At 49.0% G+C, this 26,478-nt stretch overlaps 1 protein-coding gene across 4 annotated transcripts in view; it reads right to left on the reverse strand.

The window, feature by feature from the left end:
- RNF216 (ring finger protein 216) overlaps positions 1-6,039 on the reverse strand; it is a 166,540-nt gene extending 160,501 nt beyond the window's left edge. For 2 of the 4 annotated variants that reach the window (XM_054655461.2, XM_518955.9), the window contains exon 1: positions 5,813-6,039. The gene's annotated coding sequence lies outside the window, so the exon portion shown is untranslated. The remainder of the gene's footprint in view (positions 1-5,812) is intronic. The other 2 variants (XM_054655462.2, XM_001140695.8) reach the window with 2 other exon arrangements.
- Positions 6,040-26,478: the final 20,439 nt, after the last annotated feature.

Raw genomic sequence — 26,478 nt, forward strand, 5'->3', positions numbered from 1 at the left:
GTAGTCCCAGCTACTCGGGAGGCTGAGGCAGGAGAAATGCTTGAACCCGGGATGCAGAGCTTGCAGTGAGCCTAGAATGCACCACTGCACTCCTGCCTGGGTGACAGAGCGAGATTCCATCTCAAAAAAAAAAAAAAGAAAAAGTGGGCAAAGCAGAGCTAGGCACAGGCTGGAAGAAGATGACATGCCCGTGTCACACAAGGCCTCCACAATACCTCTTCCCAGCATGTTTTTAAAAATGTCTATAAACGATTGTTTTTCATTCAAATACCAGTTGCTCATCCTAACCATTCTTTGGATATCCATCCTTTTGTAAGTCTGTACTAATATAATTAATATTAAATCAATACAGAAAAAGTTTACTGTTAGCTCTCCATATCCATATGTGAAAGCTGTGGATATGGAGAGCTGACTGTACTACTACAGCATTTTATATAACAAGAATTGGTTATGCATCATCGGGAATACATCAAAAGAAACTCTCACATGGATTTTGTCTCAAAGAACTCACAGTCCCATCAATCAGAGAATAAAGTCACTAGTGCAATAAAGAGACTATAGCCGGGCACGGTGGCTCAAGCCTGTAATCCCAGCACTTTGGGAGGCCAAGGCGGACGGATCACGAGGTCAGGAGATGGAGACCATCCTGGCTAACACGGTGAAACCCCATCTCTACTAAAAAAAACAAAAAACAAAAAAATTAGCCGGGCATGGTGGCGGGCGCCTGTAGTCCTAGCTACTCAGGAGGCTGAGGCAGGAGAATGGCGAGAACCTGGTAGGCGGAGCTTGCAGTGAGCTAAGATCGGGCTACTGCACTCTAGCCTGGGCGACAGAGCAAGACTCCGTCTCAAAAAAAAAAAAAAAAAAAAAAAAAAAGACTATAGGGGAAGGGCAGGTAGTCAATGAAGGTTTCACAGGAATAGCCACATCAAGCTAAAGTGAGAGACGTGTCAGATCTGGGTTTATCCTTTAAAAGCACAGCAGCCCCCGACTTTACTAAAAAAATACAAAAATTAGCTGGGTGTGGTGGCACATGCCTGTAATTCCTGTTACTCTGGAGGCTGAGGCACAAGAATGGCTTGAACCTGGGAGGCGGAGGTTGCAGTGAGCTGATATTGTGCCACTGCACTCCAGCCTGTGCGACAGAGGGAGACTCTGTCAAAAAAAAAAAAAAGAGAGAGAGAGAAAGAAAGAGAGAGAGAGAAAAAAAGAAAGAAAGAAAAAGAAAGAGAAAGAAAGGAAGAGAAAGAGCGAGTGAGCACAACAGCTTTCACTTAGGGCTCCCGGGCCCAGAGTCATCAGGTAAAAAGTCTGAATACCCTGCTGAGAGATCACACAGGAAGACCTGACACTACACGTGGAGGGAAAGAGCCAGTGGAGCCCGGCCTTCCAGCAGTCTTTGACAAGGCATGTGAACGAAGAAGACATTGTGGAAGCGGATGCTCCAGCACTGGCCACCTCTGCTGACAACATGTGACCAGAGAAAAATGGCCCAGGTGAGCACTTCTCAATTCTCCTGACTCATAAAACTGTCAACAAACAAAATTATTCTATGAAGCAGTAAGTATTAGGGTGGTTTGTTATACATCAACAGATAACTGAAACAGAGCTCAGATTTTATTTTCTAGCCAATGGGAAGCAATGCAATGACAGCTGTGCTTTAGAAAAATCAACCTGGCTGCAATGTGTAAGATGGCCTGTAGGAGACAACCGGTGCCAGGATACAAGAGCCAACAGTACCTAGGGGGAGGAGAAGAATACAAGACACTGACTGCAGAGTTAGAGTCGATGGGATCTGTGTATGTCACTGGCCATCAGGGCAAGAAGAAAGGAATCAAAGTTGACCTAGACGGTGAGATCAGGTGACCACAGGATGGTGATGCTATTAAGGAAGAACAAAGCAGATGATGAGTTCAGAGAAAGAAAACGAAAATTGTGTTAACTTTAATATGTGGACAAAATAACTATGGTAAAATAACATCCATCATTATGGATATAAATACGCAAACAATTAGTCTAGAATTTAACAGCTCTAAGAATCCTATTATCGGTGTATTTTTACAATAGGAAAGGTTTTAAATCAAAAATTAAACTCAAAATCTTCAGTGGGCGGGCTAAACAGTTTAACATAAAACATGAAGATTTTCTTCAACTGTCCAATGAAAATTAGTTTAGAAACTAGGACAGATAAGTAAGTACATCCTCATGTGTGGAGGGTAAAATCAACGTTTTCAACGATCTTTTTAGAATTGCATCTTCTGTGACCAAAGGACATGCTTCTGCTTCTAGCCCAAGTACTGCCTTGCAGGCTCCATCCCTTGACATGTTTTCATACGGCATTTGAGTTATTTCTTTTAAACCACAAATCTCACCATGGTGAAACCGAAATCCTTACCATGGCCTACGAAACGCTACCATCACCTGACCTTGCTGACATAGCGGGCCTTACCTCATACCTTTTCCCCCCGCATTCACCATTCAGTAGTAACAATGGTTCAGTTCCATGACCTGCTCCTTCCTTCCACTGCAGGCTCTTCCCCAGCTAAACTACTCTTCTTCACTGCCTCTTGGACCAAATTAACTCTATTCATTGTTCGGTTCTTTGCTTTCTCCTCAGAGAAAAATTGTTCCTGATTATCCCCTAGATGTTCCTCCCTGGTTCAATCACACAACGTACCTCATTTCTTCAAAGTACTTAACAACAATACTTTAATATACTTATTTAGGAAACTTGTGTAATTTTGGTCTCCTCTGCTAAAACTTAAGTTCCAAGAAGGCAGAACCAAAGTGTCACTTGATCCCAAAGCCCCAGGACATAGCATATCAGATGGCACATAGTAGATGATCTTCAATAGTAGATGTACTTTCAGAATAAATAGCACTCACTAATTATAGAAGGACAATTAGTGGCATGAACTCTGGGTCCAAACTGAGTTCAAGTTCCACGCTGACCCTTACAAGTTTTGGGACTAGATATTTTTCAGCACCTCAGTTTCTTTTTTTTAAATTATTATTATTTTTGAGACGGAGTCTCGCTCTGTCACCCAGGCTGGAGTGCAGTGGCACAATCTCGATCACTGCAACCTCCGCCTCCCGGGTTCATGTGATTCTCCTGCCTCAGCCTCCCGAGTAGCTGGGATTACAGGCGCACGCCATCACACCTGGCTAATTTTTGTATTTTTAGTAGAGACGGGGTTTCACCATGTTGGCCAGGCTGGTCTCGAACTCCTGACCTCAGGTGATCTGCCCGCCTCGGCCTCCCAAAGTGTTGGGATTACGGGCGTGAGCCACACCATTCCCGGCTATGTTCTATTATCTTTAACAATAATGCAAATATAATGATGACATCAGGTATGAGAATGAATTATGTCTCTAAAGAGCTAGAATATAGCAATGCCTAGAATTTTGTAAACACATTAAATAGTAGCTGGTAGTAGAGTCAGCAAATACCAGCTCTCTCAACTATCCTATTCATCAACTTTCAATCTGCCTCACTCACACCTAACCCTTCTTTATCAGATTTCTCCACAGGGGCTTCAGGAGTTCTCTTTTATTAGCTGCTGCTGCTGCTCTAATCAGGGTAAAAATCTAAAGCCTAATGAGGTTTGCCAGGGGGTCCAAAATCTGGCCCAGACTCTCCAGGCATTTCCTCAAATCCACCACTACTCCCCACACCCCAGGCGCAATAAATTATGAAATACAAAACCAAGGCAAAGCCAGGCCATTTATTAGCCTTCTTCCTTAAAGCAAGCAGACTGAATTGAGATGTTTCATAGAATCTTCCCGCTTCTCTCCCTTCTCAGCGCGTAAAGAATGTTCTGGCAGAGCACGGTGGCTAAAGCCTGTAATTCTTGTGCTTTGGGAGGCTGAGGGTCACTTAAACCCAGGAGTTGGGCAGCACAGCTAGACTCCGTCTCTTAAAAAAAAAAAGTTAGCCGAGCGTGGTGGTGCGCGCCTGTAATTCCAGCTACTCGGGAGGCTGAGGCAGGAGAATCACTTGAAGCTGGCAGGTGGAGGTTGCAGTGGGCAGAGATGGCACCACTGCACTTTAGCCTGGGCAATACAGCCAGACTCCGTCTCAAAAAAAAAAAAAGCTCACTGAATGGGCTGGAGTGGGTGGGGCAGAGAGGAGCTGACGGGACATACATTTAAACGCACTGCTTCCGAGGGACGCGGATATGCTCGGGTCCCCCACCTACATCCCATTCAGTAAACAAAGGTGATATATATTAGGATGCCTAACTATTACCCACCGAAACATACAGCAGCACAAACCCATTTTTATAAGACCCTGTGCCTGACTATTGCAGGAAGCTGGAGGACGAACAACAGCTGGAGAATAGATGAGCTGATGTTTGGCTCCTAACCTCTAAAACAATGCCAACCCAGCCCCTTCCAGGAGTAACAGCTTGAAAACAATACATGGCATTTAGATAGTTTTTAGCATTCCTGGCAATTCCGTTATTAATTAATGGGTCTTCCTCATAAGGGAAGAAACCCCATTTTTGAGGTGAGGCACAGGCCCACCAGGGCAAAACGACCTGGCCAAGCTGGAGCCAGGTGCATGTGAGGGCCACTGTGAGGCCCTCTGCTCTGCTCACCCTCTACGTCACAGTGCTTCTTCTGTAGGTGAACGTGTGGGTTTTCAGCCAGGGCGCTTCTTACTGAAGCGCCCAAGGGCCCCGGAGAACATATCTGAAACGTCTTTTGAAAAGACTGTAGCACTTTGGGAGGCCGAGGCGGAGGGATCACCTGAGGTCAGGAGTTCGAGACCAGCCTGGCCAACACGGAGAAACCCCCGTCTCTACTAAAAATACAAAAATTAGCTGGACGTGGTGGCAAATGCCTGTAATCCCAGCTGAGGCAATCCCTGTGAGGCTGAGGCAGGAGAATGGCTTGAACCCGGGAGGCAGAGCTTCCAGTGAGCTGGGATCGCGCCACTGCACTCCAGCCTGGGCAACAGAGCAAGACTCCGTCTCAAAGAAAAGGAAAAAAAAAAAGTAAAAGAAAAAAGAACGTTCTCTTTGCACGATCAAAGTACCTAGGACAACTGCTACCCAGGCCCTTAGGGATTTACAGAGCCCTGGCGGATTTGTCAGAAATTTCTGTAACCCGCACGCCGCGCACGCTCCAGGGTTGGCTGCAAGTGGCCCAGAGTCTTGGATCCCTGGTCCCGTTCCACCGGGAGCAGAGCCACCTCGACGCGGGGACAGCTGCCTCGCTCGCTGCCCAGCGCCCGGACAGCCGAGCCGGGCCAGCCCCCAGCGCCCCGCAGAAGGGTTTGACGCACTTGCGGCGCCCTCGCGAGTGCCGGGTGACAGTCGCCAACTTTCGCGGAACACGCGCTCCAGATGTGAGGGGAGAGGAGGGAAAACGCCGCCCGCCTGGGCTGGGGTTCACAGGCACGGGCCGCCTCCCGCCGCTCCTCCAGGCCGCGCTCGGGTGCACGGACACCGCCTCCGCGGCGGCCTCGGGCCCGGGGGAGGGAAGCGCGGTCTCCCGGGCTGTTGCCCTCGCGCAGCAGACCCGAGGGGCCGGCCCGCGAAACTTCGCGAAGTGGCGGGAGGGGGCCACCCGGCCGCTCAGCGCCTTTGTCGCTCCAGCCTCGCCACCGCACCGGGCTCGAGACGCCCAGCCCAGCCCCTTGGCCCGATCCCGCCCGGGCCTCGGCCCGCGCCCCTCAGCTCGGCGGCCCTCACGGCCCGCGCCCCCGCCCCCACCACCGGAGCTCCACAGAGGCGCCCCTCAGAGAGGCCGCGTCGCCTCACAGACCCGCCCAGGAGCTCGAGCGCGCCCCGCAGCCGACACTCACTCGTCACTCAAGTCGCCGGCTAGCCAGGCAGGTTCGGCGGCCTTCGCTACCGCGCCGCTTACTCCTCAGAAGCCGCAGCTGCGAGCTCCGTGGCAGCCGCTGCACTCCTTCCGGCCCTGCCGCGGCGTCACCTCGCGCCTGCGCACAGCGCCCCCTCCCGACTAAGGACAGGAAGAACCATAGAGGCACTCCGGGTACTGCGGAGGAGGGACCCGGGGGCTCACCATAGAGAGGGCCGCCTAGCCGCGCCTGCATCCGGGCTCTCCGCCTGCAGAGACTTGACTCCCCCACGAGGCAGGAGGATGAAAGGAAAGGAGACCCCTATATCCGACCCCACAAGAAGCCACCATCTCTCCAGAGCTGAAAAGGGTATGGGGCAGGTGGTTGTGGATGTTTACTCGATATCTACTTATTTGCCCTAATTCCTTTGGCAAGACATTCATTCATTCTGCAAATATATTCTGCGGATTTCCTGTGGGCCACACACTGTTCTAGGAATTGGGGAAATTAAGAGTAAAGTGGGTCCCATGGCTGGGCACAGTGGCTCACGCCTGTAATCCCAGCACTTTGGGAGGCCAAGGCGGGTGGATCACTTGAGGTCAGACGTTGGAGACCAGCCTGGCCAACATGGTGAAACCCCGTCTCTACCAAAAATAAAAAAATTAGTCAGGCATGGTGGCGGATGCCTGTAATCCCAGCTACACAGGAGGCTGAGGCAGGATTATCACTTTAACCCAGGAGGCAGAGGTTGCAGTGAGCCGAGATTGCGCCACTGCACCCCAGCCTGGGTAACACAGCAAGACTTCGCCTCAAAAATATATATATATATGTAGAAACAGGGTCTCGCTTTGTTGCCCAGGGTGGTCTCGAACTCCTGGCTCCAAGTGATCCTTCCGTCTTGCCCTCCTAAAGTGGTGGGATGGCAGATGTGAACTGCCACGTCCGGCGGGGAATTTTTTATTTGTAAAATGGGAATTTTAAGATATTATCTATTGCCCGGTGTTCTTGCAAGGATGAAATGGGATCATGTGTGAATTGAGAAGCTCTCATAGGAGTTATTTGTTTACATGCTGTTCTTGTCTTAAGCATTTTCGGAGTCATAAAGACAACTATCATATCTCTGCATTTCTCCCAGTGAGGGCGAGAGGAAGCTACTCCCTCCTTCTAGGTTGTCTGGAATCATTCTGGTTACTTTTGAACTGGAATCATTCTGGTTACTTTTGAAGCCTCTGGCCTTTTTTTTTTTTGGAGACGGAGTTTCACTCTTGTCGCCCATGCTGGAGTGCAATGGCATGATCTTGGCTCACTGCAACCTCTGCCTCCCGGATTCAAGTGATTCTCGAGTCTCAGCCCAAGTAGCTGAGATTACAGGTGCCCGCCACCACATCCGCCTAATTTTTGTATTTTCAGTAGAGGCAGGGTTTCACCACGTTGGCCAAGCTAGTCTTGAACTCCTGACCTCAGGTGATCTGCCTGCTTCGGCCTTCCAAAGTGTTGGCATCACAGGCGTGAGCCACTGTGCCCGGCCCTGTTTTTTTTTGGAGGGGGGTGGGGTGGGGTTGGGGTCTCACTCTGTCACCGAGGCTAGAGTGCAGTGACTCAGTCAATCATAGTTCACTGCAACCTTGACCTCCCAGGCTCAAGTGACCCTCCCACCCCTGCCTCCTGAGTAGCTGGGACTACAGGTGTGTGCCACCACGCCCGACTAATTTTTTAATTTTTTTGTATAGATGGGGTCTCGCTGTGTTTCTTAGGCTGGTCTCAAACCCCTGGCCTCAAGTGATCCTCCTGCCTCGGCCTCCCAAAGTGCTGAGATTATAGGCTTGAGCCACACCGCACCTGGCCTATTTTTGTCTGTTTGTTTGTTTGTTTGAGATGGAGTTTTGCTCTTGTTTCCCAGGCTGGAGTGCAATGGTGTGATCTTGGCTCACTGCAACTTCTGCCTCCCAGGTTCAAGCAATTCTCCTGCCTCGGCCTCCCGAGTAGCTGGGATTACAGGCATGTGTCACCACTCCCGGCTAATTTTGTATTTTTAGTAGAGACAGGGTTTCTCAATGTTGTTCAGGCTGATCTCGAACTCCCGACCTCAGGTGATCCGCCTGCCTTGGCCTCCCAAAGTGCTGGGATTACAGGTGTGAGCCACCACGCCCGGCCTGTTTTCTTTGTCTTAATGTTAACCAGCACCAAGAATCAGAAAGGGCAAGATAGCTACCTGAAGACTAAACTATTCTCAACAAGTGATGTTTTGCTGTTTTCCTGGGAAGAAGCATGGAAGTTCTGTCTATGAAAATCCGTATCATCCGTGCTGGCTGTAATTCCATGCAGTTACGGCCAAAGGCGTGCAACCTGCACTCACCCCGTGAGCCTGCCACAGAGCTGAGGCTGTAACTCCCCCGCCCCGTGAGTCATCACGGCACGGCTTCATTGCATTTTCTGGTTACAGTTAGTTTAACATGCATCTGACCTGTGAAATCATTGACAGTAGTGGAGGACCGCCATTATTCACAATTTGTCCATCATCATTTTGTTCCCAAGAACTGTCATCAGCCGTATCTACATGAAGGTGTGCTGGTGTTGTCATAGAGGACATTATTCCCGAACTCAGTCTGCTTTCAGAAGCAGTAATTTCCTGCCATTTTGGCCCATTACTTGTAAAAAAAAAAAATCAATGTTACTGAGGTGTAATTTATACGTGGTACAAGGCACCCCGTTTAAGTGTACCTTTCTATCAGTTTTGACAAATTTATACACCCTCGTAACCCCCCCACAATCAAGATAGAGATCATTTCCATCACCCCAAACTGTTCCCTCCTGTTCCTTCCAGTCTATCCATAACCCTCATCCCTGGCGCTAGGCAACCACCTGCTTTTGGGCACTTGCTTTTTTTCACTTATTTATTTATTTTGAGATGGAGTCTTGCTCTGTCACCCAGGCTGGAGTGCACTGGTGCAATCTCGGCTCACCGCAACCTCTGCCTCCCGGGTTCAAGGGATTCTTCTGCCTCAGCCTCCTGAGTAGCTGGGATTACAGGCCCCACCCCCTACCACCACACCCAGCTAATTCTTTGTATTTTTATTTTATTTTATTTTATTTTATTTTTGTTATGGAGTCTCACTCTGTCACCCAGGCTGGAGTGCAGTGGCGTGATTTTGGCTCACTGCAACCTCCACCTCCCAGGTCCAAGCGATTCTCTTGCCTCATCCTCTCGAGTAGCTGGGATTACAGACATCCACCACCATGTCCAGCTAATTTTTGTATTTTTAGTAGAGATGAGGTTTTGCCATCTCTACTAAAAAGATGGCCAACTAAAGTTGGCCAGGGTGGTCTCGAACTCCTGACCTCAGGTGATCCGCCTGCCTTGGCCTCCCAAAGTGCTGGGATTACAGGCATGAGCTACCGCACCCAGCCCTTTATCTCATTTTAGACTAGAATTTATCTTTCTGTAGTTTCACATACATGGGATCATATGGCATGTACTCTTGTGTCTGGTTTCTTTTGCTCAGCATGTTTTTTGTTTTTTGAGACAGGGTCTCACTCTGTTACCCAGGCTGGAGTGCAGTGGTATGATCTTAGCTCACTGCAGCCTTGGTCTCCCAGACTGAAGCCATCTTCCTGCCTCAGCCTAGGAGCAGCTGAGACTACAGGCACGCATCACCATGCCTGGATAATTTTTTTGATTTTTTTTTTTTTTTTTTTTTTTTTGAGACGGAGTCTCGCTCTGTCGCCCAGGCTGGAGTGCAGTGGCGCGATCTCGGCTCACTGTAAGCTCCGCCTCCCGGGTTCACGCCATTCTCCTGCCTCAGCCTCCCAAGTAGCCGGGACTACAGGCGCCCGCCACCACGCCCGGCTAATTTTTTGCATTTTTAGTAGAGATGAGGTTTCACTGTGTTAGCCAGGATGGTCTCGATCTTCTGACATCGTGATCCGCCCGTCTCGGTCTTCCAAAGTGCTGGGATTACAGACGTGAGTCACCGTGCCCGGCCGAGACTCCATATTAAAAAAAAAAAAAAAGCCGGGCGCGGTGGCTCACGCCTGTAATCCCAGCACTTTGGGAGGCCGAGACGGGCGGATCACGATGTCAGAAGATCGAGACCATCCTGGCTAACACAGTGAAACCCCGTCTCTACTAAAAATACAAAAAATTAGGTGGGCATGGTGGTGGGCGCCTGTAGTCCGAGCTACTCCGGAGGCTGAGGCAGAATGGCGTGAACCCGGGAGGCGGAGCTTGCAGTGAGCCGAGATGGCGCCACTGCACTGCAGCCTGGGTGACAGAGCGAGACTCCGTCTCAAAAAAAAAACAACAAAAAACAACAACAACAAACAAAAAAACAATGAATGTACCCCAATCAGCAGTAAAATTTCTTAATTTTATTCAATCTATATCTGTGAGTACCTGTCTTAAATAGTCTGAATGATGAGATGGGCCTGGTGCGATTATTCATGTTTGGGGCTGGACTGGCCACTTTCTTTCTAGGACATCATCTTGAGAGAATGACTGACTGACAAACTGGGATAATTCAGATTTGGGGACTTTGCAGACACTTTCTCAAAACTGAAGAAACTGAAACTATCACTTCAAGGAAAATAACTGTGTATTTGCTGCTGATGATAACATTTGAGCTTTCAAGAGAAGATTAGAATTTTAGACGGTTTATATCTGCCACTGGGAGCTTCACAGTTTCCCATTACTGGAAAACTTTTCTGGTGTGATGGGTGGTGATAGTAATGAACATGATTTTCTGATTTTATGAAATCCGTCAACATTTGAAAAAGCTGCTGTGATCTTGTGATATAATAAGAAATATGTATTTTGGTCTTTACACCAGGCCAGAGCTCCTAAAACACGGGTAATTTGCTAAGTGATAAGAGCGATAGGATCATCTTTCATCATAAATTTGGTTTTTGTCCCAGGATCTTGCAATAGCTCCAGGGAGGGCCAGGTGCAGTGGCTCATGCCTGTAATCTCAGCACTTTGGAAGGCTGAAGCTAGCAAATCACTTGAGGTCAGGAGTTCAAGACTATCCTGGCCAACACGGTGAAACCCTGCCTTTACTAAAAATACAAAAATTAGCCGGGCATGGTGGCATGCACCTGTAATCCCAGGTACTCGGGAGGCTGAGGCAGGAGAATCGTTTTAACCCAAGAGGCAGAGGCTGCAGTGAGCTGAGACTGTGTTCCAGATTGGGCCACAGAGCAAAACTCTGTCTCACCAAAAAAAAAAAAAAGAAAGAAAAAAAAGAAAAAAAGAAAAGAAAAGAAAAGAAACAGCTCCAGGGAGATGAAGGTGAAATTAGTGTCTTTTGTTATTCATAACAAGCCCCTTTCAACCACATTTGAGGTTATGCTGATTGCCAGGGGACCCAATCACGTCATTAGAGGGCTTGAGGTTGGGCTAATCACAAATGCCCCAATGATTTAATCAATCTTGCCCAGGAAATGAAGCCACCATAAGAAAAAAAAAAAAAAATCGAGGGGCACGGAATTCAGAGAGCTTCTGAGTTGGTGAACATGCCAAGGTGCTGAGGCGGGGGGTGGTGGTGTACCCAGATATTGCTGTGAGCTATGATGGTGCCACCGCACTCCAGGCTGAGTGACAGAGCGAGACCCTCTCTCTACAAAAAATAAAAGGCGGCGGCAGCTCTGTTTTCACTCTATTAAATCTTGCAACTGCAAAAATAAATAAACAAACAAATAAATAAATAAAGGCATGTAATCTCAGCACTTTGGGAGGCCAAAGCGGGAGGATTGCTTGAAGCCCGGAATTCAAGTACAACCTGGCCAACATAGTGATGAGAGGTGACAGCGTGCTGGCAGCCCTGGCAGCCCTGGCTCGCTCTTGGCACCTCCTCGCCCTCGGCGCCCACTATGGCCGCGCGTGAGGAGCCCTTCAGCCCTCCGCTGCACTGTGGGAGCCCCTTCCTGGGATGGCCGAGGCCAGAGCTGGCTCCCTCAGCCTGCGGGGAGGTGTGGAGGGAGTGGCACCGGCGGGAATCCCGGCTGCGCGCAGCGCTTGCAGGCTAGCTAGAGTTCCGGGTGGGCATGGGCTTGGCAGGCCCCGCACTCGGAGCGGTCTGCCGACCCCGCGGGCCCCAGACAGTGAGGGGCTTAGCACCCCGGCTAGCAGCTAAGGAGGGTGTGCCAGGAACCCCAGCAGTGCCAGCCCACCGGCACTGTGGGGTCCTGCGCGGCCTGAGCCTCCCCAACGAGTGCCGCCCCCTGCTCCTCGGCGCCGGATCCCATTGACCGCCCAAGGGTTGAGGAGTACAGGCGCACAACGCGGGATTGGCAGGCAGCTCCACTTGCGGCCCCAGTGCGGGATCCACTGGGTGAAGCCAGCTGGGTTCCTGAGTCTAGTGGGGACTTGGAGAAACTTTATGTCTAGCTAAGGGATTGTAAATACACCAATCAGCACTCTGTATCTAGCTCAAGGTTTGTAAACACACCAATCAGCACCCTGTGTCTAGCTCAGGGTTTGTGGATGCACCAATGGGCAGTCTGTATCTAGGTAATCTGGTGGGGACTTGGAGAATCTTTATGTCTAGCTAAGGGATTGTGAATACACCAATCAGCACTCTGTATCCAGCTCAAGGTTTGTAAATGCATCAATCAATACTCTGCGTCTAGCTCAGGGTTTGTAAATAGACCAATCAGCACTCTGTATCTAGCTAATCCAGTGGGGACGTGGAGAACTTTTGTCTCGCTCAGGGATTGTAAACGCACCAATCAGCACCCTGTCAAAACGGACCAATCAGCTCTCTGTAAAACAGACCAATCGGCTCTGTGTAAAATGGACCAATCAGCAGGATGTGGGTGGGGCCAGATAAGAATAAAAGCAGGCTGCCAGAGCTGGCAGTAGCGATGTGCTGGGGTTTTCTTCCTCTGTGTGAAAGGTTTTGTTTGTTTTTTTTTTTTTTTTTTTTTTTTTTTTTAATTTTTATTTTTATTTTTTATTTTTGTGGTGGTGGTGGTAGTGTTGTTGCTCTGGGTTTACGCTGCTTTCACAGTAAAGGTCTGCAGCTTCACTTCTGAAGCCACCGAGACCACGAACACGCCAGGAAGAATGAACGCCTCCAGACGCGTCGCTTTAATCCCGGCGAGGGTCTCCAGGTTCAGTCCTGAGCCAGCGAGATCATGAATCCACCAGAAGAATGAAACTCTGAACACAACATCAAAAGTAGCAAACTCGGGCCACGCCGCCTTTAAGAACTGTAACATTCACCGTGAGAGTCTGTGGCTTCATTCTTGAAGTCAGACGAAGAACCCACGAATTCCGGACGCAGTAAGAACCCCCCCCCATCTCTATTAATATAAATAAAATTTGAAACATGAAATAGGTTAGGCACAGTGGCTCACTACTGTAATCCTACCACTTTGGGAGGGTGAAGTGGGTGGATCACCTGAGATCAGGAGTTGGAGACCAACCTGGTCCACTGGTGAAACTTCATCTCTATTTAAAAATAGGCCGGGCGCGGTGGCTCACGTCTGTAATACCAGCACTTTGGGGGGCCAACGTGGGTGGATCACGAGGTCAGGAGATTGAGACTATCCTGGCCAACATGGGGAAATCTCATCTCTACTACAAATTAGTTGGGTGTGGCCCTGCATGCCTGTAGTCCCATCCACTTAGGAAACTGAGGCAGGAGAATCGCTTGAACCCCGGGAGGCAGAAGTTGCAGTGAGCCAAGGTTGCGCCACTGCACTCCAGCCTGGGCGACAGTGAGACTCCCTCTCAAAAAATTAAATATAACGGGGCATGGTGGCGGGCGCCTGTAATCCCAGCTATTTGGGAGGCTGGGGCAGGAGACTCACTTGAACCCGGGAGGCAGAGGTTGCAATGAGCCGAGACTGCGCCACTCCTCTCCAGTCTGGGTGACAGAGTGAGATTCCATTTCAAAAAATAAATACATAAAAATTAGAAAAAAATTAGCTAAGCTGGGTGCAGTGGCTCACATCTGTAATCCCAACAGTTTGAGAGGCCAAAGCGGGTGGATCCCTTGAGGCCGGGAGTTCGAGACCAGCCTAGTAAACATGGCAAAACGCTGTCTCTAGTTTAAAAAAAAAAAAAAAGTGCAAAAATTAGTTGGGCATGGTGGCACACGACTGTAGTCTCAGCTACTCTGGAGGCTGAGCCAGGAGAATCACTTGAACCCGGGAGGCGGAGGTTGCAGTGAGCCGAGATGGCACCAGTGCACTCCAGCCACAGAGCGAGACCCTGCCTGTAAGGAAAAAAATCATCTGGGTCCAGCAGACACGTATCAGCACTAGTTGGAGCAGAAGTTCAGAACTGCACAGTGGCCTGGACCATGAGGATGGTAAGAGTCTTCTGCCGGTTCCTAGAGTGGACTCAGCTCTGCAAACGGAGACAACAGCAGTAAGTTGTTAAAATAAGGACCCCCTACTCCCCCATCATTCCTTCCCTGTATCTATGCAATTTCCAATGTGACTTTGGTATGCCTCCCAAAGGGGGTGGGGTCTGTATCTTCCCTGCCCGGCTAATTTTTTGTATTTTTAGGTAGAGACGGGGTTTCACCTTGTTAGACAGGACGGTCTCGATTTCCTGACCTCGTGATCCGCCCACCTCAGCCTGCCAAAGTGCTGGGATTATAGGCGTGAGCCCGGCCAAAGAGCTGCACTTTGAATCATAAATGTGCTAAAGACTGGGGCTTTGTTCTATAATCCTCGGTTTCTCCACTGTGGCAACAGCCTTTCTTTTCTTTTCCTTTCCCTCTCCTCCCCTCTCCTACTCTCCTCCCTCCCTTCCTTCCTTCCATCCTCCCTCCCTCCCTTCCTCCTGTCCTTCTGTCCTTCCTTCCCTCCCTCCCTGCCTTCCTGCCTTCCCTAATTCCTCCCTTCCTTCCTTTTCTCCTTCCTCTTTTTTTCTCTTTCTGTCTTTCTTTCGAGACAGGGCCTCACTCCAACCCCCAGGCTGGAGTGCAGTGGTAAAATCATGGCTCACTGCAGCCTCCACTTCCTGGGTTTAGGTGATCCTCCCACCTCAGCCTCCCAAGTAGCTGGGACTGCAGGCACATGCCACCACACCCAGCTAATTTTTTGTATTTTTTGTAGAGAAAGGATTTCACTATGTTGCCCAGGCAGATCTTGAACTCCCAGGCTCAAGCTGTTCTCTCATCTCAGCCTCCCAAAGTGCTGGATTACAGGCGTGAGCCACCGCGCCCAGAGCTGCAGCTTTTCTATTAGTGCTCGCCAGAGACTCCACCTACCATTGTTATCTTTAGCACGGTGGCATCTTCCGTTGGTATATGTGGTACCGTGGGATATACAACATAACGTGGCTTTATGCAGCAGGGCCAGCTGGAGCACACCAGAACCTGCTGCAGAGCTCTCTCTCAATCAATGGAACACCAAAAAATGACATCTTAGGCTGGGCATGGTGGCTCACGCCTCTAATCGCAGCACTTTGGGAGGCCGAGGCGGGGGGATCACCTGAAGTCAGGAGTTCAAGACCAGCCTGGCCAATATGGTGAAACCCCTGTCTCTACTAAAAATACAAAAAATTAGCCGGGTGTGGTGGTACACACCTGGGAGTGTTGAGGCAGGAGAATCGGCTTGAACCTGGGAGGCAGAGGTTGCAGTGAGCCAAGATTGAGCCACTGTACTCCAGTCTGGGTGACAGTGCAAGACTGTCACAAAAAACAAACAAATGCCGTCTGGGGCCGGGCATGGTGGTTTATACCTCTAATCCCTGTACTTTGGAAGGTCAAGGCTGATGGATTGCTTGAGGCCAGGAATTCAAGGCCAGCCCGGCCAATATAACGAGACCCTATATCTATTTTTTTAAAACTTTCTGCTGAACTAGAAGTTTAAAGAAAAATAATAGTAATAAATAAAACTGACCTATCGCAGTGGCTTATGCTTGTAATCCCGGCACTTTGGGAGGCCAATGTGGGCAGATCATTTGCGGTTGAGACCAGCTTGGCCAACATGGCAAAACCCCATCTCTACTAAAAATACAAAAATGACCCGGGCGTGGTGGTGGGCACCTGTAATCCCAGCTACTCTGGAAGTGGAGCCAAGAGAATCGCTTGAATCCGGGAGGCGGAGGTTGCAGTGAGCCAAGATCACACCACTGCACTCCAGCCTGGTGATAGAGTGAGGCTCCATCTCAAAAAAAAATAATAAAATGTCTTGCGAAAACAGGGAAAGGAGGCTGGCTTGGGGTTTTTATGGTGGTTGGTGGGTGTGGCTGGGTGAGGGTTTGTGCACTCAGGCTTGTGTGGTTTAAACCTCCCATTGGCGGCAAAGGAGGGAGCACTGAGGCTTCTTATCAACTTCCCCAGATGTCAGTCACAGGGGAAGAGGGAAAATGATACTTAAAAGCTTTCAGCACTATATAAGATTTGGCCGGGCATGGTGGCTCATGCCTGGAATCCCACACTTTGGGAGGCCAAGGTGGGTGGATCACTTGAGGTCAGGAGTTCAAGACCATTCTGGCCAACATGGTGAAACTCCGTTTCTACTAAAAATACAAAAATGAACTGGGCGTGGTGGTGCGTGCCTGTAATCCCAGCTACTGGGGAGGCTGAGGCAGGAGAATAACTTGAACCCTGGAGGCGGAGGTTGCAGTGAGCTGAGATCACACCATTGCACTCCAGCCTGGCAACAGAGCAAGACTCTGTCTCCAAAAAAAAAAAAAAAAAAAAGATAAAACAAGGCCAGGCACGGTGGCCTACACCTATAATCCCAGTGCTTTGAGAGGCTTAGATGGGAGGATTGCTTGAGACTAGGAGTTTGAGACCAGCCTGGACAACATCGCAAGAACCTGTCTCTACAAAAAAAAAAATTAAAAATTAAAAAAAAAAATAATAGGCCGGGTACAGTGACATGACTGTAATCACAGTGGGAGGGTGAGGTGAGAGGATCACTTGAGACCAGGAGTTTGAGACCAGCCTGGGCAACAAAGTGATACCTCGTTCTCTATAAAAAATACTTCTGTTTTGGAGACAGTGTCTCTCTGTGTTGCCCAGGCTGAAGTGCAGCAGCATGATTTCGGCTCACTGCAGGCTCTGCCACCCAGTCTCAAGTGATTCTCCTGCCTCAGCCTCCCGAGTAGCTGGGATTACAGGCATGTGCTGCCACACCCAGCTAATGTTTGTATTTTTAGTAGAGACGGGGTTTTGCCATGTTGGCCAGGCTGGTCTTGAACTCCTGGCCTCAAGTGATCCACCCACCTCAGCCTTCCAAAGTGCTGGGATTACAGGTGTGAGCCACCATGCCTGGCCAAAAAAATGTTTTTATAATAAATAGGAAGCGTGTGGTAGCTCATGGCTGTAATCCCAGTACTTTGGGAGGCTGAGGCAAGAGGATCACTTTAGGCCAGGAGTTTGAGACCAGCCTGGGCAACACAATGAGATCCTCATTCTCTACAAAAAAAAAAAAGAGCTAGGCATGATGGTGTGCACTTGTAGTCCCAGCTACTAGGAAGGCTGAGGTGGGAGGATGCTTTGCACCCGGGAGTTCAGGGCTATAGTGAGCTGTGATCATACCAGGTGGCAGAGCCAGACCCTGTCTCTGAAATAAAATAAGACCAAAGTGTGTTTTCTACTCTCACACCACTCTATACTTAACACAAAGCACTTTTGTTGTTGTTGTTTTTTTTTGAGACGGAGTCTTGCTCTGTCGCCCAGGTTGGAGTGCAGAGGTGTGATCTCGGTTCACTGCAACCAACCTCCTCCTGGGCTCCAGTGATTCTCCTGCCTCAGCCTCCCAAGTAGCTGGGATTACAGGCACCCGCCACCACGCCCGGCTAATTTTTGTATTTTTAGTAGAGACAGGGTTTTGCTATGTTGGCCAGGTTTGTGTTGAACTCCCGGCCTCAAGTGATCCGCCCGCCTCAGCCTCCCAACGTGCTGGGATTATAGGCGTGAGCCACCATGGCCGGCCTGTTTACCGGTTTACTGTAAGGGGCATTACCAAAAATGCAGAGGAATGGCCAGATGCCGAGGCCGAAGGGGCAAGTTTTGTGGGAACGGGTGGAGCTTCCATGCCCTCTCTGGGCACGCCACCCTCCCGGCACCTCCGCAAGTTCAGCATCGAAGCTCTCCGAGTGCTGTCCTTTTGTTTTGTTTTGTTTTTTTGAGACAGAGTCTTGCTCTGTCGCCCAGGCTGGAGTGTAGTGGCGCGACCTCAGCTCACTGCACCTTCGCCTCCTGAGTTCAAGCAATTCCCCTGCCTCAGCCTCTCAACTAACTGGGACCACAGGCATGCCCCACGATGCCTGGCTAATTTTTTTAAATTTTTAGTAGAGTGGAGATGGGGTTTCACCATGTTGGCCAGGCTGGTCTCAAACTCCTGACCTCAGGTGATCTGCCCACCTCGGCCTCCCAAAGTGCTGGGATTACAGGTGTGAGCCACCATGCCTGGCCCTTTTTGGGTTTTTTGGAGGCTTCATTTCATAGGCATGATGTACTGAATCATTGGTGATGAATGCACCCGTCAGTCCCTCTCCCCTCTCCGGAAGTCAGGGGGAGGAGTAAACGTTCTAACCCTCTAATCATGTGGTTGGTTCGCCTGGCAACTAGCCCCCACATCGTGAGGCTACCCAGGACCCCCCCAGGAGTCACCTCACTAGAACAAAAGATGCTCCTATCACTCAGGACGTTACGGAGATCTTAGGAGCTCTGTGTCAGGAAACAGTCAAAGATCAAATATTACAACTAAAGATCCTCCTAGTGCCCCCGTCTACAAAGGTTTCAGAAACTCTGCCTCAGGAACCAAGGGAAGGAACCAAATAATATTTCTTATTGTATCACCATATCACAAGCAGTTAAACATCAAAAAGGGAGTCAAGGCCGGGCGGGGTGGCTCATGCCTGCAACCCCAGCACTTTGGGAGGCTGAGGAGGGAGGATCACTTGAGCCCAGGAGTTTCGGACCAGCCTGGGCAACATAGTGAGACTTTGTCTCTACAAAAAATTAAAAGATTAGCAGTGTGTCATGATGCGCATCTGTGATCCTAGCTACTTGGTAGGCTGAGGTGGGAGGATTGCTCGAGACCAGGAGTTCGAGGCTGCAGTAAGCCATGATTATGCCACTGCACCCTAGCCTGGACAACACAGACCCCGTTTCAAAAAAACGGGTGGGGGAGTTAGACTATTACATTTAGTATCAGTGTCAGTTCAGGTTCTGTATGCCATAACCTGACACAAATGTGGGTATTCTGAGTTTTTTTTTTTTTTTTTTGAGACAGAGTCTCTCTCTGTCCCCCAGGCTGGAGTGCAGTGGTGTGATCTGCAACCTCTACCTCCTAGGTTCAAGCATTCAAGCGATTCTCCTGCCTCAGCCTCCCAGTAGCTGTGGGGACTACAGGCGCGCGCCACTGCACCCGGCTAATTTTTGTATTTTTAGTGGAGATGGCATTTCACCATGTTGGCCAAGCTGGTCTCGAACTCTTGATTTCGGGTGATCCACCCACCTTGGCCTCCCAAAGTGCTGGGATTACAGGTTTAAGCCACCACACACAGCCCGCTCTTGACCTCTTTTGTTGCTATTGTGTAGATCAAGCCACGACATCACTGGGTAGCTGTCAATCCTTTAGGAACACCACTAAGTCTATTTCTCATTGCCACAGATAGCTTGGGGTTAGGACGCCATGGTTCTCATTCCAGCGTTGCCACCCGTATGATCAGTGTATTTCTCTCACCTCTGATGGCTAAGTGCTACCTCTTGGAATTGATTTGTTTATCATTATTATTTTTCAAGATGGAGTCTTGCTGTGTTGCCCAGGCTAGAATGCAGTAGTGTGATTTCTGCTCTCTGCAACCTCTGCCTCCAGGGTTCAAGTGATTCTCCTGCCTCAGCCTCCCAAGTAGCTGGGATTACAGGTGTACACCACCATGCCCAGCTAATTTTTGTATTTTTAGTAGAGATGGGGTTTCACCATCTTGGCCAGGCTGGTCTCAAACTCCTGACCTTAGGTGATTCGTCCACCTTTGCTTCCCCAAGTATTGGGGTTACAGGTGTGAGCCACGACGCCTGGCAAATTTTTGTACTTTTATGTTATTTTATTTTATGTTATTTTATTTTTTCTAAGACAGAGTCTCACTCTGTCGCCCAGGCTGGAGTGCTGTGATATGATCTTGGCCCACTGCAACCTCTGCCTCCCAGGTTCTAGCTTTTCTCCTGCCTCAGCCTCCCCAGTAGCTGAGATTACAGGTGCCCGCCACCACACCCTACCTAATTTTTGTACTTTTAGTAGAGATAGGGTTTTATCATGTTGCCAGGCTGGTCCTGAACTCCTGACCTCAGGTGGTCTGCGCCCCCCCTTGGCTTCGTAAAGTGCTGGGATTACAGGTGTGAGCCATTGCGCCCAACTCCACATTTTTAAACAAAGCTTCTCTTCCTTAACCAATTAGAAAAAAAAAAAAAAACCTTTGAATCTACCTATGACCTGTAAGCCCCCACTGTAAGATATCCCACCTTTTAGGGCCAAACCAACGTATAGCCTCCATACTGATTTATGACTTTGCCGTAACCTCTGCCTCCTTACCTTCTGGGTTTTTCTTTTTTTTTTTTTTTTTTGAGACAGAGTTTTACTCTATCACCCAGACTGGAGTGCAGTGGCGTGATCTCGGCTCACTGCAAGCTCCACCTCCTGGGTTCATGCTATTCTCCTGCCTCAGCCTCCCGAGTAGCTGGGACTACAGGCGCACGCCACCGTGCCTAATTTTTTGTATTTTTTTTTAGTAGAGACGGGGTTTCACTGTGGTCTTGATCTCCTGACCTTGTGATCCACCCGCCTCAAGTGCTGGGATTACAGGCGTGAGCCACTGCGCCCAGCCTCTGCCTCCTTACCTTTAAAGACGCCTACCTGCAAGCCAGCAGAGAGTTCTGCATGTAAACATGAGCTGCTCGACTCTCCTTGCTTGGCGCCCTGCAAATAAATGCCCTCTTTTATCTCACTGCAAACCTTGGTGTGGGTGGTTGGCCTCACTGTGCCAGGCATCTGGACCCCATGAAGGTCAGTCCTTGTTTCCTCTCATTGATTTTTTTTTTGGGGGGATGGGGTCTCACTCCCTTCTCCCAGCTGCTGGAGTGCAATGGCACAATCTGCCCACTGCAGCCTCCACTTCCTGGACTCAGGTGATTGTCCCACTTCAGCCTCCCAAGTAGCTGAGACCACATGCATGCGCCGCCCCGCCTGGCTAATTTTTTGTATTTTTAGTGCAGGCAGGGGTCTTGCTATGTTCTCCAGGCTGGTCTCAAACCCCTGAGCTCAAGCGGTCCACTCGCCTCAGCCTCCTAAAGTGATGGAAATATAGGTGTGTGCCACTGTACCAGGCCCAAGATGTTATCTTTAATTTCTATAGAGAACCAAATATCTGGTGACTGTAACTCCCTTGGCTATTGGTTTTAAGCTCCTTTTTTTTTTTTCCTTTTTTTTTTTTTTAGAGACCGAGTTTCGCTCGTTGCTCAGGCTGGAGTGTAGTGGCGTGATCTCAGCTCACGGCAACCTCCGCCTCCTGGGGTCAAGCGATTCTCCTGCCTCAGCCTCCTGAGTAGCTAGGATTACAGGTGCATGCCACCACGCCCAGCTAATTTTTGTAGTTTTGTTTTGTTTTTGAGACAGAGTCTTGTTCTGTTGCCAGGCTGGAGTGCAGTGGCGCGGTCTCAGGTCACTGCAACCTCCACCTCCCGGGTTCCAGTGATTCTCCCTCCTTAGCCTCCCGAGTAGCTGGGACTACAGTGTGTGCTACCACGCCCAGCCAATTTTTGTATTTTTAGTAGAGACGGGGTTTCACCATGTTGGCCAGGATGGTCTTGATTTCTTGACCTTGTGATCCACCTGCCTTGGCCTCCCAACGTAGTTTTTAGTAGAGATGGGGTTTCACCTTGTAGGCCATGCTGATCTTGAACTCCTATCCTCAGGTGAGCTGCCTGCCTCAGCCACCCAAAGTACTGGGATTACAGCCATGAGCCACCGTGCCTGGTGGATTAAGGCTCTTATACGCATCTTGAGATCTGTTCCTTCTGGCTCTTGCATCCCCTCACAACCCTGTAGTTGTTTCTCTTGCATTTACCCGCCATGATCCAATGCTATTTAATCGAATCCATGCTCAGGGCTTCCCTATAAGTGCTAGGCTCTCTCCTGTTGGAAATAAATAATTCCCTTTTTTTTTTTTTTTTCTTTCTTTGGAGATGGAGTTTCGCTCTTGTTGCCCAGGCTGGAGTGCAATGATGCGATCTTGGCTCACTGCAACCTCCGCCTCCCGGGTTCAAGCAATTCTCATGCCTCAGCCTCCCAGGTAGCTGGGATTACAGGTGCCCACCACCATGCCCGGCTAATTTTTTTGTATGTTTTTAGTAGAGATGGGGTTTTGCCATGTTGGCCAGGCCAGTCTTGAACTCCTGACCTCTGGTGATCCGCCCGCCTCCACCTCCCAAAGTACTGGGCTTACAAGTGTGAGCCACCACGCCTGGCCGGAAAGAAATATTTTCTGAGATTTATAAGCTTTTTTAAAAAATTCAGGGCTGGGCACAGTGGTTCACATCTGTAAGTGCAGCACTTTGGAAGGCTAAGGCAGGAGGATTGATTGAGGCCAGGAGTTGGAGGCTACAGTGAGCTGTGATTGCACCACTGCACTCTAGCCTGGGAGACAGAGCAAGACCCTGACTCTAACAGTAATTAAATCAATAAAATTTAAAAGTTAGGATTCTTCAGCCTCTTTTGGGCTGGGCATGGTCGCTCATGCTTGTAATCCCAGCACTTTGGGAGGCTGTGGCAGGCTGATCACTTGAGGCCAGGAGTTTGAGACCAGCCTGGCCAACATTGTGAAACCCCATCTCTACTAAAAATACAGAAATTATCCAGTGTGGTGATGCATGCCTGTAATCCCAGCTGTTCAGGAGGCTGAGACAGGAGAATTGCTTGAACTTGGGAGGTGGAGGTTGCAGTGAGCTGAGAGCATGCCACTCTATTCCAGCCCGGGCGACAGAACTAGACTCCGTCTCAAAAAAAAAAAAAAGAAAAGATTCTTCAGTCTCTTTTGATCTTCCTGTGCCCACTTGATGGTGCCCGGAGCTGCTGATGTTCAGATTTGCCATGGGCGGTGCTCCCCTACATCTGAAGATGCAAAGATCTCTCTTCTTCCTGGTCACCTAATCCTGCTGGCCTTCTCAGGCTCATCTGCACAAGACCCCACTCAAAAGTAGGGTCTGGTCGGCTGCAGTGGCTCATGCTTGTAATCCCAGCACTTTGGGAGGCTGAGGCAGGTGGATCACCTGAGGTCAGGAGTTCAAGAACAGCCTGAGCAATGTGGCGAAACCCCGTCTCTACTAAAAAATATCAAAATTAGCCAGGCGTGGTGGTGGGTGCCTATAACCCCATCTACTCGGGAGGCTGAGGCTGGAGAATAGCTTGAACCTAGTTGGAGGTTGCAGTGAGTCAAGATTATGCCACTGCACTCCAGTCTGTGTGAAAGAGCAAAACTCCATCTCAAAAAAAAAAAAAAAAGGGGGGTCGTCTTCAGAAGATATGTTTGCATGATTTCCATGAGGAAGGCATGTGCTCTGTCCCTTTCTTCCCAATGCTCACTGTGTCTTTTTTTTTTTTTAATAGACTTTACTTTTTTAGGCCAGTTTTAGATTCGTAGCAACATTGAGCAAAAGGTACAGAGAGTTCTCACATGTTCCCTGCCCATGCTAATAGCCTCTCCCATTATCATCTTCCACCAACGTGGTACATTTGTTACAATCAGGGGACCTATATTGACATCATTTTCACCCAAAGTCCCCAGTTTGCATTAGGGTCTGTCTTGGTGTTGTGTTTGTCATGGGCTTGGATAAATGTGTCAGAACATGCATCCACTGTTAGAGCTCTCTCATTGGAGTTTCCCTGCCCGAAAAATCCTCCGTGCTCTGCCTCTTCATGCGTGCCTCCCTTCATGCATCCGTTCCAGGGACAAAAGGTTGTCCCTGGCAACCTTTTGTTTCTAGACCCTAGCAACGGATCCTTTTACTGTTTCCATAGTTCGGCCTTTTCTGAATGTAATATAGTTGGAATCATACAGCATTAATTTTTTTTTTTCCACTGAGACAGAGTCTCACTCTGTCACCTAGGCTGGAGAGCAGTGGTGCCATCATAGCTCACTGCAGCCCTAATGTCCTGGGCTCAATTGATCCTCTCACCTCAGCCTTCTGAGGAGAGCTGGGAATATGGGTATGCGTCACCACGCCCAGCCAAGTGTCCTGGATTTTTTTTTTTTTTTTTGAGACCAAGTCTCACTCTTATCCCTCAGGCTGGAGTGCAATGGCGCGATCTCGGCTCACTGCAACCTCCGCCTTCCGGATTCAGGCAATTCTCCTGCCTCAGCCTCCCAAGTAGTGGGATTACAGGCGCCTGCCACCATGCCCAGCTAATTTTTGTATGTTTAGTAGAGATGGGGTTTCACCATGTTGGCCAGGCTGGTCTCAAACTCCTGACCTCAGGTGATCCGTCCGCCTCGGCCTCCCAAAGTGCTGGGATTTACAGGCATGAGCCAGCGTTCCCTGCCATGTTCTGGATTTTTGTCATCCTAATAGGTTTGTAGTGATATCTCATTGTTTTAATTTGCATTTTCCCAATGACATACGAAATGAAGCATCTTCTCATATGCATGTTTGCCACCTGTGTATCTTTGGAAAGATGTCTCTTAAGGTTTTTTGGCCCATTTAAAAATCAGGTTGTTTTCCTGTTGTTGAGTTTTAAGAGTTCTTTGTATATTTTGGTTAACAGTCCTTCTTTATCAGCTATGTCTTTAGCAAATATTTTCTCCCAGTCTGTGGCTTGTCTTTTCATTCTCTTGACAACATCTTTCAGAAAGAAGAAATTTTTTAATTCAATGAAGTCCAACTTAGCAATTCTTTTTTTTTTTTTTTTTTGAGATGGAATTTCACTCATTTCCCAGGCTGGAGTGCAATGGCACTATCTCGGCTCACTGCAACCTCCGCTCCCAGGTTCAAGCGATTCTTCTGCCTCAGCCTCCCGAGTAGCTGGGATTACAGGCATGTTCCGGCACACCTGGCTAATTTTGTATTTTTAGTAGAGATGGGGTTTCTCCTTGTTGGTCAGGCTGGTCTCGAACCCCCGACCCCCGGTTATCTGCCCGCCTCAGCCTCCCAAAGTGCTGGGATGACAGGCGTGAGCCACCGCGTGCAGCCCAATTCTTTCTTTCATGAATCCCACCTTTGGCGTTGTATCTAAAAAGTCATTGCCAAACCTGAGGTTATCTAGATTTTCTCCTGTGTTACCTTCTAAAAGCTTTATGGTTTTGAACTTAACATTTAGGTCTCTGATCCATCTGAATTAATTCTGTGAAGTGTGTAAGGTCAGAGTCTGGACTTAGTTTTTTGCATGTGGATGTCCATCCAATCCATCCAATTGTTCAGCAACATTTGTTAGAAAGACCGTCTTTGTCTTTGCTCGTTGTATCGCCTTTGCTCTTCCGTCAAAGATCATTTGACTCTATTTATGTGGGTCTGTTTCTGAGATCTCTGTTCTATTCAATTGGTCTATTTTGTTTTTTAAGAGACAGTGTTTCGCCATGTTGTCCAGGGTGGTCTCATTCTCCTGACCTTAAGTGAACCACCTGCGTTGGCCTCCCAAAGTGCTGGGATTACAGGCGTGAGACACTGCACCTGGCTCATTGATCTATTTATCTATTTTTCCACTAATATCACACCGTCCTGGTTACCGTAGCTTTACAGTAAGTCTTGAAGTACCATCATACTTTATCAATTTCTCTGTGCCATTCCACCACTTTTTTTTTTTTTTTTTTTTTTTTTTTTGAGACAGAATTTCATTCTTGTCGCCCAGGCTGGAGTACAATGGTGCAATCTCAGCTCACTGCAACTTCCACCTCCCTGGTTGAAGCGATTCTCCTGCCTCAGCCTTCCAAGTAGCTGGGATTACAGGCGCCTGCCACCACTCCCGGCTAATTTTTTGTATTTTTAGTAGAGATGGGGTTTCACCATGTTGGCCAGGCTGGTCTTGAACTCCTGCCCTCAGGTGATCCACCCTTGTCGGCCTCCCAAAGTGCTGGGATTCCAGGCGTGAGCCACCGTGCCCGGCCTAGTTCCAGCACTTCTAACCTCATGTATTTTGATGCTTTTGTTAGGTGCATACACATTAGGGATGAATTATGTGTTTTTGGAGAATTGACTCCTTTATCATTCTGTAATGCCCCCCCCCCTTTTTTTTTGACACAGGGTCTCATTCTGTCACCCAGGCTGGGAGTACAGTGGTGTGACCATGACTCACTGAAGTCTGGAGCTCCCAGGATCAAGTGATCCTCCAGTTTTGGTCTCCTAAGTAGCTGGGACTACAGGTATGCACCACCATGACCAGCTGATTTTTTTTTTATTATTATTTATTGTAGAGACAGGGTCTTGCTATGTTGCCCAGGTTGATCACAAACTCCTGGGCTCAAGCAATCCCCCCAACCACCTTGGTTTCCTAAAGTGCTGGGATTATCGATGTGAATGGAACACCTGGCTGTAATGCCTCTTAAGCTCTGACAACTTTCTTTGCTTTGAAGTCTGCTTTGTTTAGTATTATCACGGTATGGCTTTCTACACCTCTTTATTTATTTATTTAGAGATGGCATCTTGCTCTGTCACCCAGGCTGGAGTGCAGCGGTGCCATCTTGGCTCACTGCAACCTCCGCCTCCTGG

This window comes from Pan troglodytes, chromosome 6 (assembly GCF_028858775.2).
Source record: "Pan troglodytes isolate AG18354 chromosome 6, NHGRI_mPanTro3-v2.0_pri, whole genome shotgun sequence".
Taxonomy (NCBI): Eukaryota; Metazoa; Chordata; class Mammalia; order Primates; family Hominidae; genus Pan; species Pan troglodytes.